The sequence below is a fragment of the Anser cygnoides genome, chromosome 9 (genome assembly GCF_040182565.1).
Source record: "Anser cygnoides isolate HZ-2024a breed goose chromosome 9, Taihu_goose_T2T_genome, whole genome shotgun sequence".
NCBI classification, from domain to species: Eukaryota; Metazoa; Chordata; class Aves; order Anseriformes; family Anatidae; genus Anser; species Anser cygnoides.
In genome coordinates this window covers 23,186,724-23,205,473 of record NC_089881.1, presented here as the reverse complement: position 1 = coordinate 23,205,473, position 18,750 = coordinate 23,186,724, and the positions used below count along the sequence as shown (strand labels likewise).

Here is an 18,750-nt window from a genome sequence, read left to right as displayed (position 1 = left end):
ATATTGTGAGAAAATTTCTAACAATATTTAAACTAGTACTCACTAAAATAAAGAAGTCAACATTGAAATTCTATTCCACTTAATAAGCAAATGCATATTTTCATAGATAAGTAAATTATTTTGAATTTGCAGACATAAAGGCATTTAAACAGTCATACTTTTACTTTTGACCGGTAATTAGTTCTAGGTAATATCTCTATGATCATGCACTATAATTAAATAGTAATAAAAGATAATTATCCCAGTCCAAATGCCAGAAGGTTACATTTCTCTTTTCCCAGTCTATCTAAAATATGTTTTGTTTCTAAATGTAAGACTCTCAATATGCATTTATCTCATTTTTCTTTTTTTCTTCCCCCTCTGGGGTGTGTTGAACTAATATTTTAGAACTGCAGTAATATTATCTCTTTCTTTGGAATATGAATGTACACATTTTTCTATCCCATATTGTTGCAGATTTACATTTATCACATCTAAAAGTTATTATTATTATATGAATTTTGGATTTCTCCACACTGCAGACCATTGAGCGAGAAAGAGACGCTGACCTGCATTGTCAGGTCAGTGAGGATTAATCAATATGAAAGTTTTAGATTTATAAAGTACATGTGGAATCATAAAGAACAGGATTCACAAGTGAACATGTATGTGTGAATTCAGTAAAACTGTAATTAGGATTTCTCACAAGACTTCTTATGAGGTTCAACTAACACAAAATTTAGAATAACAGTTTATTAGAAGTAGTTACAGAAATAGAAAATATTATTAATTCTTACTGCAACTAGTTATGTTACTACAGATTGCGTGTATTCAAAGCCAAAAAAAGGATACAAGAAAAATATGCGAGTGTATAATATATATGACTGTGATTCGGTGAGCACAATGTTGAGAAAGGATGAGGCATCAAGAGATTTATGTCATGTATTAATTGGTTCATTAAATAAAGTACCTTCAACTTTTATAAGGACTTTCTGAAGAATACAGTAACTGTATCAACATCTCATTTACAACTCCTCACAAGCTGCCAGGTTTATTTTTTGGTGTTTTACAAATTGAACCCTTGAGTTAGGAAAGGTTAGACTGATTGTTCAATGTCTTAGCTGAGAGTACAACTATATTAGCACTATACAGCCCAATCACATACAAGGTAAAGCATCTTAGGAAAATTCAGTTAAGTAGCATAACTATACTCCATGTGCCTGATAACAAAGTAATTGTTGCTGTTGAAGACATACCCTGAAAGCTTTCCAGCAATAACAGACAACATGCCATCACTGCCAAAATGACTTTTCTCTTAGGTGGTCAGTTGTCCAGCACAGATTCCCCTTTCTTGACAAAAGACAACTGCCCATGCTGTGATTTTCTTTCTGCTCATTTTCTTTTACAGGTGGCTCTATTCCCAATGCTCTAATGTGATTCAGCTTCATAGCCAGTCTGGTTATATTTCTTTTACAGATTGCAATTATATTTCTAAACTATTCTTTGTGTTGCTATGAGAATCAGACAAAAGGAAAAAATTTTTAAGTTTCAATGAAGAAAATTTCCATAATATGTGGTGGCTGTCACAATCTTGCTGATAGAAATAATTACTCCTCCCAATGTAGCTACACTAAACCACCAAGAAATGTGGATAAAGAATTTTACCCATCTGTGCAAAGCTCTTTCATAAATGTGTATGAAAAGGGAGCTAAATGCGGAGATTCGTATACTCTGGGATGTGTAGCAGGACACAGATGCTAAGGTGATAGGCCCCTATTACCTCACTTCTGAGATGAAGAAAGTATTACTTCTCTCTTTTTAACAGCAGTGAGGAAAGGCTACATATGATACACTGATTTTGATAAGGTTATGTTTGGCCTTCGTGTGATCCACTGGATTATGCACACTAATCCTCATTTTTGACTGATAAACTGGAAGCATCCATAAGCAAAAACACAAGCTGCTGTAGCGTGAGCTAATGGTATTTTTCTGGGGCAAGAGAAAACCACTTCATCTGCAAACATCAGACACTGCTTATATATAAAGCACATTGCTTTTGTGGCTGCACTGGTGAATAAAAGAAAAACTGGAAGAGCTTCTGTGACGGTGTGGTTCTGTTCTTACCCAAACGCTAGCCATAATTTATCACTAGGTACAATTTATCACTAAGTACACTTCTCCAATCAGCATCATTTTAGGATATGGCTACCGCAACACAAAGACTGCAGCTTGGGTGGGAGTGCTTTAGCACTGCTTAATTTGCTGTCTCAGGTACCTGAAGCACATTTTAACAGCAGAGCTCCAAACCTGCTTGAAAGCAAGGCAAATAGGCACTGGGCAGCAGCTCTTATAGAACTTTTCAAGCAAAGGTATACCTGGGTAATGAGTTAAAAGTTTCCTGGGGTGGCAGTCGCTGTAATGTGGACATGCCTATGGGCATGTAAAGGAGTGCTACTGGGTATTCGTACAGATTGCAGCAGGAAAGAATTGCAAAACATATTATCAGAGAGAGAGACTTATTGTAGATCTGTTCTGTTGTTCTCTAAGACCTAATCAAAGACCAGCTGTTAAGCTATCCTTTGAAAACTGTGTTGCCAAGGTAGAGATTTTATTCAATACTTGTAGAAAATGCTGACAACTCTAAAAAAAGTGATAGGGAGACTGTGAAGGAAAATTCTGTACCAACTTATCTGTATAAAGTTACCTTCCCTGCTCAGTGCAAAAACCCTAACTTATTAATACAACCCAACATCAGTTGGAGCACCAACCATTCCCAGAAGCCACAGATTTCTCACACCGTGCCCTGACCACTTCTGGTGACCATTTCAGCTTCCACAGCTACAACGGCAAAGAGACAGTCCTCCAAATACCTTTCAGCTGAAAAGAAAGTTGAAGAGCAAACTAGATTGCCTAAGGGTGGAATTGCACCTGGAGCCCAAAGCAACTTGAACCCAACAGCACTGTAAATTCTTCATCCAGGAAAAGCAATGCTAAAACAGTCCCCTGCAGCAAACTCAATAGCAGGCTAAGCTATTAGCTTCAGGGCTGCTATCTCCAGAGAGCCTGTCTATCTGAGGGGGGACTTGATGATTCAGACCATGCTCACTTTAGATTTTTAATCACTAAATACAAGCTTAGTGCATACGGCCATCAAAACAGCTGGACATAATAAAATCCTTCTGCACTGAGCATCTAATGAGTAAACAAAATCAAACACGGCAGACTGGAATGTCCAGAGTCATGAGCCCTGTAAACCGTGTCAATACACCCCACTCTTTTCCTTCAAGACACCTATGGAGATGCAGATCAAAAAGAACACAGGTTAGTAATGACTCTCTGAAGAGCTACCAAGAGCTAGCCAGGCCTTTCTTAGCATAGGAGAAGACCCAAAGCATTTATGGAAGAAAAAGAATTGTCAGCAAACAATTTTATACTGGCAATGAATCCTCATCAACTCCTTAGCAGTTGTTAGGCAGAGGTTTTCACAGACTGTGTTGATTTTTCTGCATGAACTAAAAGCATCCCAAAACCTCCACTGCAACTTGAACCATTATGTCATCCTCCTTGAAGGTGAACAGTCCAGTTAGGACAAGGAAATACAACAGTTATTTTTAAAGTATTTCAAATAATAAGTGTGATTTGAAATTAATCTTCAGTGTGATGTTCTTTTCCCTTTTATTCCAATAGATATCTTGGGCATCTTAGTATGACTTGCATTATTAAATATCAAAATATTTTAAATTATTTTTTAGAACATATAAAAATATTTTTTCATTGTCTTCTGAATTCATCCCTTGTATTTTGAATTCAAAACTCTAAATGAAAACTATCAAATTCATGAAATAACAGTTAAAATAATAATAAAAATAATGATTATTTGAAATATGCCTCAACTAGAATTCTACTGATTAGCTTTTTTTTCTTTTAAATAAAATTAATTATCAGAATTGTCCATCTGCTGAATTACTTCAAAAATAAAAAAAAACTCCGGTTGAAATAGCTTTGAAAAGCCAAACCCTCCCTGGAGTTAGTCCATCTAACAACAAACCAGAAAGGTGGTAATAATTCATCTGATGCTCCACAGTACTGGCTGTGAGTTTGGATAAACCGTGCCTGGATTACAATATACCTATGACAGACTCAAATTCAATAAGAGGGTGGAATTCACAAGGGATTCCTTAATTTACCTTGAATATTAATAATTTAAAATTTAAAAAAAAAATAGCAAGATAATCTCACCTTCTGGCAGGTTAACCATAAAGAGTGGAACTTCTCTCAGATTAAAAATTATCTCCAACTTTGTTCTCAAAAGTGGGAATTGTCCACAATTTGGGCAGATTACAGATTCCTAGCTCTTACATTTGAGAAGAATTCCAAAGCAGTCATGAGCTGGCAATAAATGAGAACGTACAAAGGAAAACACCTACTCAGCTCTGTAGCTGACAAAAGAAGAAAATTTAGCTGGCCTGCACCCTGTCTTTTCACAGTGACGAGGTTCATTATGTGCATGCTCCTCTGAATGACTTTAATTCCATCACTGTCAATACAAGTTCTCCAAGGCAGTCAGGAGATAATGATGACTTTATTGGACCTGTTGGCCACTTTATTACATCCAGCTGTGTTCTTCCTTTCTAGAGCAATTAAGGGATTTTATGGTGTTATTTCTGAGCATGATATAGCAAGAAGCCACACAGATCTAAATCTCTAAATTGCTCAGGTTGCATTTCAATCCTGTAACTTAGAGGATGCTGCCACCAAGAGTTTTGAAGACATAAGTGGCATGCTGACAGCCGTTGTCAGTGAGGACAATGAAAACTGGCAGCTTTAGCCAAGTATGAAGCATGACAAATTGCAGGAAAGCAAAAGGAAGGCAGTACTTCACTCAATTCAGAAGTGAGATGACATTTGCTAGGAAACTTATGGGAATTCTTCAGACAGTCTACAAGATGTGCTAAATGTTACTTGCATTATAACAAATCATAAGGTATCTAATGCAAAATCATTTGCCTTTAATGAAGACTTCTCTAGAAAAAAAAAAAAAAGAGAGAGACAAATGGAAGACTGAAATTACAAATACTTTGTGCTTTACCTATATTTGAAACATGAAGAACCTAACAAAGCGCATTTAATAAAAACAAACACCAAATCACTGCAGCTTATCAGAGCTACAGCATTTTGAGTTTATGTCACGCTAAGCACGTTTCCCTCCTCTCTTTATAGTTACACTAGTAGTATATATTTTCCAAAAACATGTTATTCTGTATGACAGAATCTATTCTCAGTATTTTTATTTATTGTTTTTTATCACTAGAGTGGAATAGACACTTTTTTCTCCCAAAAAAGAGGCCCAAGTTCACAGCATCCATGCTTACGAAATAGAACAGTTGGTTAAACTGCAGCCTACATTTGCTTAATATCAACAGGATTTATACATTTATTTTTGACACATTTTAATAAACAGGTTTTGTCTGTTGATAATGTTTTTCAGCTGTCATAATATTTGTTTTCAGTTGCTTTAGAATCTGAGTGTGATTCTGATTTTTCACTGCACTGCAAAAAAAAAAATTAATACTAACTTTTTAAGTACTACCTGTCATCCCAAAAGAACTTTGAAAACTGATATTAAAGAAGTATTAATTCATTTTCTTCTAAAATACATGCAAAATAAAATCCAAACAAAATAAAATTCATTTCCTTCTAAAATAATCTCTGGGATGAAAAGCAACTCCTTTTAAAGTTGAAAGAATTAAAGCAACAGAGTATTTCAATACTGTAACAGAAACCAGCATCAATCTGAATTTCAAAAATACATTTTAAAGCAAAAAAAAAGCTTAATCTAGAGCCCATGATTCTGCTATTATGCATGGAAGAAGCCATAACACAATAAAGGGACTTCAAGTCCCTTGATGCGCTCTGTCTCACTATGGGTTCATCTGCCTGACCTTTGACAAGCAGCCAGAAGAAAAATCTTGAATACGGCCTACATCTTGTTGGTCTTCTCAGCACATGGCATCCCCTAGGACACCTTGTTCATGTTTTCAGGGTTGCATCATTTGAGATGTAAGGAGACTCACTCGATCTAGCTCTAGGCACCTAACTTAGCTCGCTTTGCTGTCTCCGTGGGTTTCCTTACAAAGAATGGAGAGCAGCTGGTATTTTGAAATGTTACTCTGAATAATGGCCTATTGTAGGTGATGTGGGCTGCTTCTGGAGACACCTAATTTCACCTCATTTCCACAGGGGAAATCCCAGAGGCATTAGCCAGTGACTTTGGAGGCCCAGTGCAGATGATGTAAAGATGAAGCTTGATTGCCTGCTCTCCCAGCATCTATGTAGTATATGTTTCATTCTGTCTTTATCTTCTGTCTGTTCTTGTATTAAAGCCTTGAAGGTAAAGAATCACTGACATAGCATCAGTAACAACGCTATGCTGTTTTTCATGATTTGCAAAAGGACATTTCTCAGAAATATCCTTTTTCGTTCTTAATAGTTTGACTACTATATCAATCTCAGCTTCTAGAGAGAGAATCCAGAGGAACAGCACATACAGCCCACAAACTCTTCTTTCTCAGGTTAGAGCTGTTTGGTTAAACCCGAGCAGAGATTCAGTCTCCTATGTTATGAACCCTCGGTGGCAAGAAGTGACAATTCCAGCACATTAAGAAGTGACACATTTAATTAGGTACCAGGCTTTTCTGAGCTAAGCAAGTGACCTCTAACACCTTAGTTAAGAGCATGACATTTTATTGCAACCTGAAGCAAGGTGAAAATTAAAATTAAAATTAAAATAATTATAAAAAATCTTCATTCTTAATTTAGATACCTATTCTTTCTTATTAGTTAAATTTTCATACAATTAATTCTGGGTGGTCACACAAAGGGGAAAAAATCTTCTCCTTCCTATTTAATAATTTAAAAAAAAATAAAATAAAATGACTGGGGAGCAGCTTATCATACTGCTAGTTTAAATGAACATCTGATTCACAAACACGTGCAGCGCACATGAGAAGTTGGGCAACGCACTTTAGAGTTAATATATGGATTTCAAAATAAAATTTTAAGTGTTTGAGAATACATTTTAGCCCAATGCTCTACAAATATTTGTCATTTTAGAAAATATAAACTATCACAATGTGCTAAATGTAGCTCATTATTATCTACAACTGGAACAGCCTTGAAGTCCATTGAGTAGGTTTTGATCTAAGTGCAAAATTCAACATGTCTCAGTATGTAATAAGATAGACAATAAGCTCTGACCCAAATCCAGCCAGGCAAAACATTGCTGAACTGAGGCTGGGGCACAGAGTTCTGCTAAGAGACGTACAGACACCATTAATATTTCTGTTCATTTATTTAGTTTTCAATCTCACTTAAAACATTAAAAGCTTAACATAGCCTGTATCAGATGGCTTCATATCTGATTGCTGCAAACACTGTGGAGGAAGGCAGGCACCATCTTAAGCTGTACAGATCTAGGAGCTTGATACCCTAACTAATATAACTTGTAGAAGCACTGGAGAAAGACTTATAAAAGCAACCCACACAACAGGCTTTGTTTTCATCAAAATAATAATAATAATAATGATAATAAATAAAAAAAGAGAGAGAAGTGAAAAAAGAGCAAATGTTTAAGAAATCTGAAGAAAATATGTAATTCATAAACACCTAAATTCAATGGCTAAATTATTTGGAAAGACTAGTTCAGCTTGCTATTTTTCACATAAAAATACCGCTGTTTCCCCAAGAGACTTAAGCAGTTGCAAGCTTTGTTTTACATGAGGAAAACAAAACAAAAGCAACCAAACAAAGACCAGGTTATTCAATATTTTTGATAAAAGGGAACTAAGAAGAAAATCTGAAATCCCTCATGTTATCTTCCATGTCAAAAGAGAATACTTTTATCTTCATAAAAAGATTCCAACAACAAAAAGAAAATATTCTATGTCCTAATTTCTTAGGCTTTTCAAAGATCAGAGAATAAAATAAACTTTCCGTAAGAAGTAGAAAAACAGTCCTATGTGTCTGCATTTGTCTGCTGTTCAGGAGTGACCTGTTGTCTCTTTGCACTGCTAGAATATACTCAAGGTTTCAATTTACTGTTTTTTCTTATTCAGAACAGCATTAGCTGTGAAGTCCAGCTTTGTATGCTACTGAGCTTACTGAAAACTGGGTAAAAACTGTGTTAGGTGCTCCCATTCTGGAATCGGAATTAGCAAGTCCCAGCTTTGAAGGCAGATGGTACAAATCTTTTAGACTCCTTCGCTGAGATAAATCCTTCATTGGTAAAGAGGACCAAAGTCACTTCTGTGTCTCATTAACACCTCCTACTCTCAAGGATAAGATTTGCCATCTCTAATCAATTATTATTTTCCAGGGATTTATCCTCCCATTTTTTTTCCTCTTATAACAGTCTTATGCTGTTGATTTCATAGCAAAAGCTACGGAAACTGGAGTAACTACTCTGACAAACACTGGAGTAAAAATAATAATAATAATAAATAATAATAATAAATAATAATAATAAATAAAAATAAAAATAAAAATAAAAATAAATAAAAATAAAAATAAAAATAATAAAAATAAAAATAATAAAAATAAAAATATGGCTGTGAAAGAACAATTACACCTTCCTATGGCGCACAAGCACAATGGTGTGATTTCAGCGTTTGGGTTCTCAATTCAAATGCATACCAACATGTTCTTGAAATAAACAGCATATCATGAAATAAAAGTAATTTTATAACTCTCTTTTCCCTTCCTCCCCGTCTTTTTCTCTACTAATTTGGCATACCGTGAAAATCCTGATAACATCAGGCACTCTCCTCTCCCTTTGATCATGACAAGACAAAGAAGCTCTCCTCCCAGATCAGAAAAATGAGGAAATGAGGAATGTGGAGAAGCTGCTGAAACAAACAAACAAAAAAAATTAATTAAAAAGTAACACTTCTTGCCTTGTAGAATCATTATTCTCTCTTCACGACACAGTTCCTGACGCTCCACTGACCTTTGCAGGGTCTTACTGAACACACCATGCATATGTATGGTAGTTCAAAAATAGCATTACACTGAAGGTAACTGAATGGAATTAGGGTGCTTTTTGACTTCAGTAACTGCAGGAGACATAAAGGGAGCCCTCAAACTCTGTATACTTCCCGCACGGTGGCCTTTGGTTTGCTTCGTGTCTTAGAAATTCTAGAGGGAAGCCAGCCAAAGTAAAAATGACAGTTGTTCAGCTTTTACATTATAGTTCAGTTGGATTTAAGGCTTGCCCTTTATTTTTGTGGCAGGAAAATAAAAGGGATAACATGCAGGAGAATTCTCTATACTGTCATGAGTGTACTTGTGAGCTTGTTTTTATAGTGCCGGGCTCAAAGGATGCGATGTTCCTCCCCAGGAACAGAGCATACTAAATTCTGTAATGGCAGAAACTGCTGTTCTAAATTGTTTTAAGGTCACTGAATGGAAACATACTGGCTGCAAATTTTGTTCTAAGTTTCATCTTGGCAATAGCATGCCTTTGTGGCAGAGTGTAGGAACGAGGGGAACACCACCAGCAACAAAGTACATCTGGTGATTTTTAAAGTCAGCTCCAGGTCTATTTTACTTAGCAATAACGAGTAAAACTGTTAAAGTACGAGCACCCCAATATCACATTGTTTTCCAGTGATGTCAGAGCCCTGGAAGTGTTTAAGGCCAGGCTTTGAGCAACCTGACCTAGTGGGAGGTGTCCCTGCCCCTGGCAGGGGGTTGGAAGGAGGCGATCTTTAAGGTCCCTTCCAACCCAAACCATTCTACTTATACAAGGAATCATTCTAATGCCACAACATAAGGTAAATATTCTCTCAGTCTCATCGTGTAATCTGTTTAGACACCCCCTCTCATTCTCTTATCCCTTTATCTACTTCCTTTTTTTAGGCAGAGTTTCAGGTAATACAAGAATTTAGCGACAATCCTCCTGCTGTCCTAAGGTTCTTGAGGAACATATTTAAGCCCTCACAGATACATGATACCAACTGCTCAATAACCCAGATCTCAGCACTTTCAACATCCTTGAGAATTCGATGTGCCTATATCTTCAGAAAGACAAAAACATTTCTGATCGTACATTAGTTGTTAACAATAAATTACTAACTTCCTTTCATCACTCAGAAGTGCAACAGCAGTTCACAATGAAGATAAGAGACACCTTACCAACCCACAAGCATAAAGAAATGCTACAAATATTAAGATAAAAATTGAGCGTTCCAAATCTACTATGAATCAGAGAAATAAAAAGAACAATCACACTGAAATAATTTTAAGATTCCGTTTCAAGTACTTTGAAGGAAGTTATCTCAAACATCAATTTAACAGGCAGGGGATTCATTCATTTTAATTTGTTCCTAAATTCTCAATACAAGAACTTGAAAGACTAGATTTTTTCAATTTTAAAATCCAATCTGTCAACTGTATGAAATAATTTTTCAAGATGGCTGACTGGAAAAAAAAAAGAAAAAAAGAATAAATTGGCTGTCATTAGTAATTTCATTTTGATAGATCAGCACATAACAAATTTCATGGGAAATACCTGTTAAATCTCCCTCCCCCAGAAACAGATTTTTATAATGGAAGAGAAGTGGGTAAGAGAAGTAATTGATGTATTATCTGTGATTATGTTCCATTATTTTCATTCTTATTTAAAATGCCTTTCCTTGCTGCTGCTCAGAGTGACTCCAAACACATATAAACCATATATGCCTTCCCCAAGGTACATATGTGTATCAAAACAGAATCCCTCAGTAACATAATACCCCATAGGAAAACCTCAATAAACATCCGCAGGATCCAAGAATATGGTAGTTCTGAAAATAAAATGTTTAACAGAAAGTTTTCAGCTGTTTTGCATATTCTGAAATATATGTTAAACGTATTTATTAATTCTGTAGTTGGCAAGTCAAAGCAGCTATTCCCACCAAAGATGCTACAAAGCAAAATACTCTGTATATTTACTTGCATTTCTGAAAGTCAGCAATCCTCATACAGAATACTGTTGATTGACTTTTAATTGTACCCCATTAAAAATGCCACCACTGAATTAAAATTCCATGAAAATAAAAGGTTATTTAATAGACATGTCAGCACATCTCTAACTACAGCGGTTTGGTGGTGATGCAAAAATCAATAGTACTACAAAGAAAGGTTCCACTATAGCTAAACACACAAATTTAAAATACAATAACAACCAGCCAAAGACTATAAGGGCGTAGCTCAATTTAAAATACATACTTTTTTGTTTCCTTTAAAAACATAACAAAAAACTTATAAGGTATTTTGCTTTTAACATTTGAAAATCTTTCTGTATCACTTTAACAAGTAGGAAAAAAAAAAAGCTTTAATATCTTCTATATTCATAAAAATCAAATATGCACTTTCTGTTGATACTCAGAGGAAGGGAAAAACAACAAAACAAGAGCCAAAAGTAAATTCCAAAGGAAAGAACAGTGTGTACATGTGCCTGTTGTTGGAACACCTACACTACAAACTAGCTCACAGTAACAGTTGCAAATGGACATTCGTAAATTGAGTTAACGTGAACAGCATGCACTGCTCCAGAGCGTTACAGATTTGAATTTATTAGGATACCTTTGTACTCTCTGTTAGCACAAATAAAAAAAAAAAAAATCCCAGTGAGAATACAGAAGCCACTTACAAAGCAGTGATCTTTAAGAAAACTTTTAAAATCTTACTTTGTATCATAACTTTATGACACTCCCTGAATTTTCTCTGCACCTTGCTGAGATTTCACCAAGGTGAACTTCCTTGAGACTTTCCTCCATCCAGGAGGCAGAGCATTCTTTTGCTCCAAAAATCCAGTCCTCTAACTTTTTTTCACATTCTAGCCCAGGAAGCAGTAGAAACACAACCATCCCTAGAAATCTGACTTACAGATTTGTAGTCCCCTCAACAAGTTTAACTTTCTTAACTTACTTAACTTGATAATCTAATATTATAATTCTCAAAGTTTCTTCCTACTTATGAATTTTGATTTCGTATGTGTAAAACTGACACAACAGAAGTTAAGGAATCAGAAGTTACTGGAGAGAAAAAAAAAGCTTTAAAAATAATTTCACTAGGGGTTTTAAATCTTAAGCTTGCAGTGATCTTTAAAATCTGTATCTCTACCAAACCCCAATAAGAAATTAAAAAAACATTGGCACGATATCATTGAAGTTGGCTCAACTATTCAAATTATTTAAGGAATGGAGCCCACTTTTATATTTAGAAAATACCTCAGTCAATTATGCGCCTTCAGCTTTTTGCTACTCAAATGGGAGTTATTCATCCAATTCTGTCATCCCTACATGTCCAGCCTACATAATCAGTGCACACAGAAACCACGTGATACTGTGATACTGGGTTTGTTAACATATTGGGCTACTTGACATTGCAGGGCGTCTTCAGTAATTATATATAGATAGAAGAAGCAGCATTAAATGACTATTATTTAAACGTGCAATGTTCAATATAGGCACCATGTTCCTATTTTACTACTGTGGCTTGTTGTCCAAGCCATGGTACTATCTTGTTGTTCCAGGAAAGATTGTCAGTTTAATAGATTTCTCACAGTTATATATATATACATGCATATATATTTACATACATATACATATAGTATAGATTCATATATACACACTTCGTCTTTGATCTTCCCAGGAAGCAAGAGGACTGCAAATGGAAAAATTATAAGGGAGAATAAAATAAGAAGAATAACAATAATAAGAAGAATAACAAAAATATATTTGCAGGTGTGCACATACGCAGACCTGTGCTTATACTGTGCCTCAATACATTTAAACACAGAGAAACTACTTAAAGCACTTAGGTGTTTTTATTTGATTTGATTTTTCAAACCTATCTTTTTTTCTGAAGCCTGGAATTGTGCTGACCAAAGTTCCTGAATGGCCAGGAAACTGAAATTCAGCTTTATTCCCTATCCAACAGATTTTATATTCAATTTTCTTTTCTTATTTCAATACCACATAATTGCTTGTGCATGCATGTGAACAGTTGCTATTTAAATGCTTGTGGAGAGCTCAATTTCTGGCTCATTTAATTGCCTGAGGCCGTTGGCTGAGAAGATCTAAGGAGTCGTGTATGAGTACATAATTTATTTTATCTGCCCAGAATGAACCCTCTGGTCTCCTTTGCGATAGTGGTGTTGTTTGTCATTGCTCCATAATTCACAAGCGTCATTAATTGTATACATGCACAGTACCCTCTGCGAAGGGTGCATTCACATACCCTTGTCTCTCATTTTATTAGCTGCATAATGCCAGGCCTCCTGGCATTAGGGATTAGGAAACATGTCTTACTGATGGATTGCTGGGTCCCACCTGTACATGCTCATCCATAGTTCATAATTCTGCCAAACGCAACTTCTGTTGTGCTGTAATTCACAAACCATTTACTGCAGTCCTTAATGACATTTTCTTTATTCCCGTACTAATGTTTGTACAGTTTGTACAATTCCTCCTGCATGGCAATAATGCTGTACATAGACTGGCGGTATGCATTGATTCCAGGGATCATACTTAGAACACCTTTCCCACTGAGACTAACAAGTTTTATGGTGAGGATTCAAAGGCATTTGGACAGATTTAATTTCATGCTTTTCTCAGGGAAAGTTAAGCTTATGTCTGCGCAACCTGCTTCATTCTCATTCACACCACTTCAGTTCTTGCAGTTATTGCCACAAGAATAACATTGCCAGGTTGGAGCTCCCAGTGTATTCAGCGAAATACACCACTCTCCTCTGAATACATTCATTATTTCATGTTGTGGCCTACAGTTCTCCCACAGAAAAGGAAGCTGTAATCAAGAAGCACAGGCAGAATAAAGAGCCAGAAATGAAATAATGAATACCAGAAAAGGTCAGAGAAGCCCTGCACAAAGAATAAAGAAAAGATTCAGATTCCTTCCCTCTCACCCATATTCCCCCTGTCAGGCCACCCCAAACTAGTTAACGAAATTCACGGCTCTGGTTAGAAAACCTGGGGTCATCAAGGGTCTTCCCAACAGGTTTCTGCTTTTCCTACAATGAGCCTGACACTGGTGTTCCTGAAGTACTTTAAAAAGGGAGACAAGAACACCCACAAGACCAGAGGTGTCCATCATTAGCCCACCTCTTGTCCCATTAAAGTTGGGATCAAAACCTGTACCCTTCAAGGGTAAAGTGCCTAGAGAAGTGAAAAAGAGGGGAAAGGGGAAAAAGAGGAAAAAGGGGAAATTTCAGAACAGTTTCTATTCAGATTTGAATAAGTGGTTTCCACAAATCTGCATTCCCTTCAGGCTGGGCATGGTGAGATTTAGTTTGTGTGTTTATGTTACTTAACTAAGCAAGTTATTTTAGGTAAGTAGGAGCTAAACATATGTCTACGCTGCATTACCCCATAAGGCATTTAGCCTTGCTTTCAAATAAGTAATGCAAAAAATGTTTCTGCGGGTAGTTTTGTTCTCAGTTAGTTGCTCAGCTAGTTAGAGATTTCCTCGAATATTATGTTTTAGTTTCAGACATATGAAAGACAGGAATATAGCTGATAATTTTAAAAGCATATTTGTCTGATACAACACTAAGCACTTGGTAGTGCTTATCAATGGTTTTACCGTAGGCTTTTCAGAAGGTCTTGAAAATGCCACTTAGAGTTATGTTCTTAAGTGTCTTAAACAGCTAATGCAAGTTTTTTCATTATTTTGCTTTGCTACAGGACTCTTCATAGATTCCAAGATGATAAAGTAGCTCAGTAACAAGAAGAGATAAATGAAGGGTTGTCTTGTTGCCATTTGCTAAAAACAAATGATAACTAGAGATTTTCTATTTTGATGATGTGAGTTCATCATAAAAAAATTCATTATCTTCACAACATGTACTAAATTTAACTGCATTCCCAAAAGATTAAAAGGAGGCATCAGCAAAAGAGCATCTGCTTTTTATCTTCATCATTGAGTTTGTAATCTAAGACACATGTTCACATATGAAGCCACAGGAATGGGGACAAACTCAATTTTCCCTTAGTGAGGTGAATGGTTCCTGTTCCAGGCTATGACTAATTAATTAATGCTACGCTCCACAGCATGCTGCTTGTACCCACACAGTCAATGCACGTCAAGGGACTGGAAGTCTAACAGTTGGAGGGCATGGGGGAAGACAACAAAACACCTCATCCCTTTTGGCCTCTCCATACAGCAGACCACACACAACACGACCTCTAGGGATTCCCCTATCCCTGTGCCTCTCAAACACAGAGACTAAGCCTCTTTCTTATTCCTTTTGCTCCAATGACCAGATGAAGGTTATTTCAGTCACTTGGAAATATTTACTATTTTGATTGATTGCTATTTAGGGATTATGATTTATTATTAACCTGGTCTGTGGCCAAGTTAAGCATTTATATGTATGAAGGTTGTTTTGCTCATTTTATTTTACCCTCTGCTCCTCCAGTTTAGGCAAATGCAGGGAAAAATGTCATTCACTAATGGCAAAATTCAGGTTCCAGTCAGCTGCAGCCTAAGCGCACTGACTCTGTACTAACTTGCCCTATGAGGTCCAGTAGTCCTGAAAAGCATTTAGACTAGCCAGCTATCTGAACAACAAACCAACAAAAAACCTGAATAGTTTTTGCCAAAGAAACTTGAACAAAAAGATTTTGTTTTGAATGAAGGCAGTGCTCTCCTTTGAGGCCTGTTTTATGACTTTAACAACAACAACAAAAAAAAAAAGAATTCACAACGCTCCCATTTTCTATTTCTTCCTACAAAACATTTTAGATTCCCAAAAATGAGCAAATGAAATAAAAATTAATTAAACATTGGACTAAAGTGAGATTGTTGTGCATTATAAAACCCTTCCTTTGAGACAGAGGCTTCAGTCCAAAAACATTTAAGGAAAAAACCTAATTCGACAGTGTTTTCTATTAAGCTACTTATAAAATCTTTTTTGGGGAGGAAGGAAATTATAACGTTAAATGAAACTCATGGGTATAGTTTATTCATTTTATGGGAAATACAAAAAGAGCAGTAGCTCAGTCATATGCAACAGACTTTGCACTGTTCAAAATTATTCAGATGTTCTCTGAATGGAATGAGTTCAATTATTTTGGGGCAAAATGCAAAGACCTTGTACATTAGGGTTATTCACATTTATCTCTTGTTGATACTCTCAGGGACATCATCCATTACAGATTACAGGGCAAAAGCAATGACTGTGATCAGCTAGCCTGACCTCCAGCACAGCCACAGGATTTCCTTGAATTAATTCACCATACAATGCCCATTTAGCGATCTCCCTGACAAAATACACATTCGAGTACAGCTCCTAGCGCATAAATGTGAAAAAGGCCCCATGCACAAGTGATGCCACCCACACATTCCTGTACGTACATACACTGTGCTCAGTAAGCCTTACGGCTCAGCTGCCATCCCAGCTCTGCTCATCAGATCGCAGAAAAGAGAAAGCTCTCTAGGTCTGGAACCACTTCTGTGACCCCATCTGCAGTCCCAACTCAGTCTGTAGCTGTACACACATAATATAAACCTGAACACTGTCCAATCTTCACCTGTTCATTTATACAACTCCTAGAAGAAAGCACAGCAGAAAGACTGTCTCAGATGTTCTTAACACACGGGGCTGGAAACATTACAATGCTCTTATTTCTACCAAGAACATTAAATTCATTATTTAATGACCTCTGGAACTTAATTTTCCTGAATGTATTTTCCTGAACTTTCAGAAACAATAATTAATTGTTTACGAAATTGTAATAATTGAAAGTCATGTTAGGCAAAAATACTGGTGCAAGTCCTCTTTGTTTGTAATAAAGATTCACATCAAAGCTCTGACAGGGTTTGGATATGTATTCCCATAAAATTTTGTGGCTAATGCCAACTTTTTTTCTCCACCAGAGTTGTAATAGAGTACCAAAGTTCTGAAAATGCCATTTGACTCAAGATTTCAAATGTCACAACAAACAACAGCAAGATTTTTTACTGAAAAGAAGCCTAATGGATACAATCCTAGCAGTGTACTAAAAGCTTATTCAATTGCCACATATCAAACCTAAATGTCAAGACTTGCCAACAAGACAGTCCAGTTAGAATAACTCTGTAAACTCAAACACTCCATCTACTCAACTGTTATAAGACTGATTCTCTATTTCATCTATACATTTAGAAGTCAGAACTGAGCTAAATAAGGCTGTAGGATATGAGATCCTGCAACCCAATGGCATTCAGATGTCTAAAACACTAGCAGCCAGATAAACCACAAGATAGAAATCAGGATGTGGCTAGATACAGGACAAATGCAATGTAATCCTGAACTGATATGCATTAATGTCACTGTAATGAAAGCAAAATGGCTCACATAATAAAACAGGAAAACTAGTAACTGAGTGTTGTAATATAGGTGACGTTAAGAAGGCAGGCTTCTACAGTTTGGTCCTAACAAGTGCATAGTATCTCTTCATCTCCCACTGAAAGAAATTAGATTCCTGATCATCCTCCAAAGGTTCACTCAGTGGGTACAATATGGAGAGCAATAAATGGTAATGGTACTCCATATCCTGTACTGATCCGACTGTGAATCAAAATGTTCAGTCTTCCTTCCACTTCAATGGCAAAACTCTTGCTGAATTTTGTAAGAGCAAAACTAAGCACAGAATGAATCCAAAGCTTGTAGCCCATTTAGCCTTATCATCTGCTCTACACCTGCTACGGCACGAGCAGCAGCCAGTGGCTGTCTGGTAATAATTACTTTGCCAAAGCTTCTTTGATAAATTGCAAAGATAACAGTCCCCTTTCTCAGATCCATACCAGTCAATGTTTTAGAAGGAAAAACTGGTCTCTGCATTGCTGCCTAATTACCTTGAGAGTTTGCCAACTCATTTCCCTGCACCATATATGATCCTGTTGGTTTTTCAGGCTCCACCAAAATACTCATGACACTAAAATGAAATTCAAAGCCAAATGCCAAAAAAGTATATATTTTAACTGTGTTTTTTCCACAAAGAAAAGTGGGATCACTTAACCTGCAACAGAAAAAATGTAACCCAATTTATATCTATACTGTTCAACAAAACACAATGGCAAGTGCTCAGGCCAGCAATGACTGCCAGGTCTAAAAAAAGCAGGAAACAGCTCCACAAGTAAAGTACTCAACTGATGTACTTTACCCCAAATAAACACTGCTTTCACAACTGTTTTAGTATGTTTGCAAAGCAGTAAGTTAGCTCAGAAATGGACAACTTTTTCTCATATTGCATTGAAGAACTAGAATCTGGATATGGACAAGCCAATCCTCTTCTCATCTCTTTCCCTCCTCTTCCCAATTCTATCTCATCCCACTGTTCTGTCTACCCTAACTAGTTTCTACTTTGAATCTCCTTGTTCAGCTCATTCCCTATTCCCTTTTATCCAATGCCAATTCTCAGTTCGTGCCTTCTTCTACGCCAGTCTTCATTCCTTCATCTGTATTTAAGTGTGACAGCTCCCTACCCTGATGCCAGGGACCAACAGAAGGAACAAAAACAGCAATTTCAATGCAAGAAATGGCTTTGCTGCTCTTCCTCAGAGCCTGACAAGCAAATTGCCTTCCTTCAGCTAGGTGTCACAAGTACAGCAAAGCTCTGTTGAGCCTCTTCGATATCTCACTGGGACGTTCTCACCTTAGATGGATTTTTCAGGGACTTGAGCTGATTGAAATTTAATAATCACAAATATAAGTACTGTCAAATTTCT

The 18,750-nt window shown here is 36.4% G+C and overlaps 1 long non-coding RNA gene across 4 annotated transcripts in view; it reads right to left on the bottom strand.

Moving 5' to 3' along the window:
* Positions 1 to 18,750, bottom strand: part of LOC106032215 (uncharacterized) — a 69,714-nt gene that overhangs the window by 16,573 nt on the left and 34,391 nt on the right. For 3 of the 4 annotated variants that reach the window (XR_010833567.1, XR_010833569.1, XR_010833568.1), the window contains exon 9: positions 8,771 to 8,882. This is a non-coding gene — a long non-coding RNA (uncharacterized lncRNA). The remainder of the gene's footprint in view (positions 1 to 8,770; positions 8,883 to 18,750) is intronic. The other variant, XR_010833570.1, reaches the window with a different exon arrangement.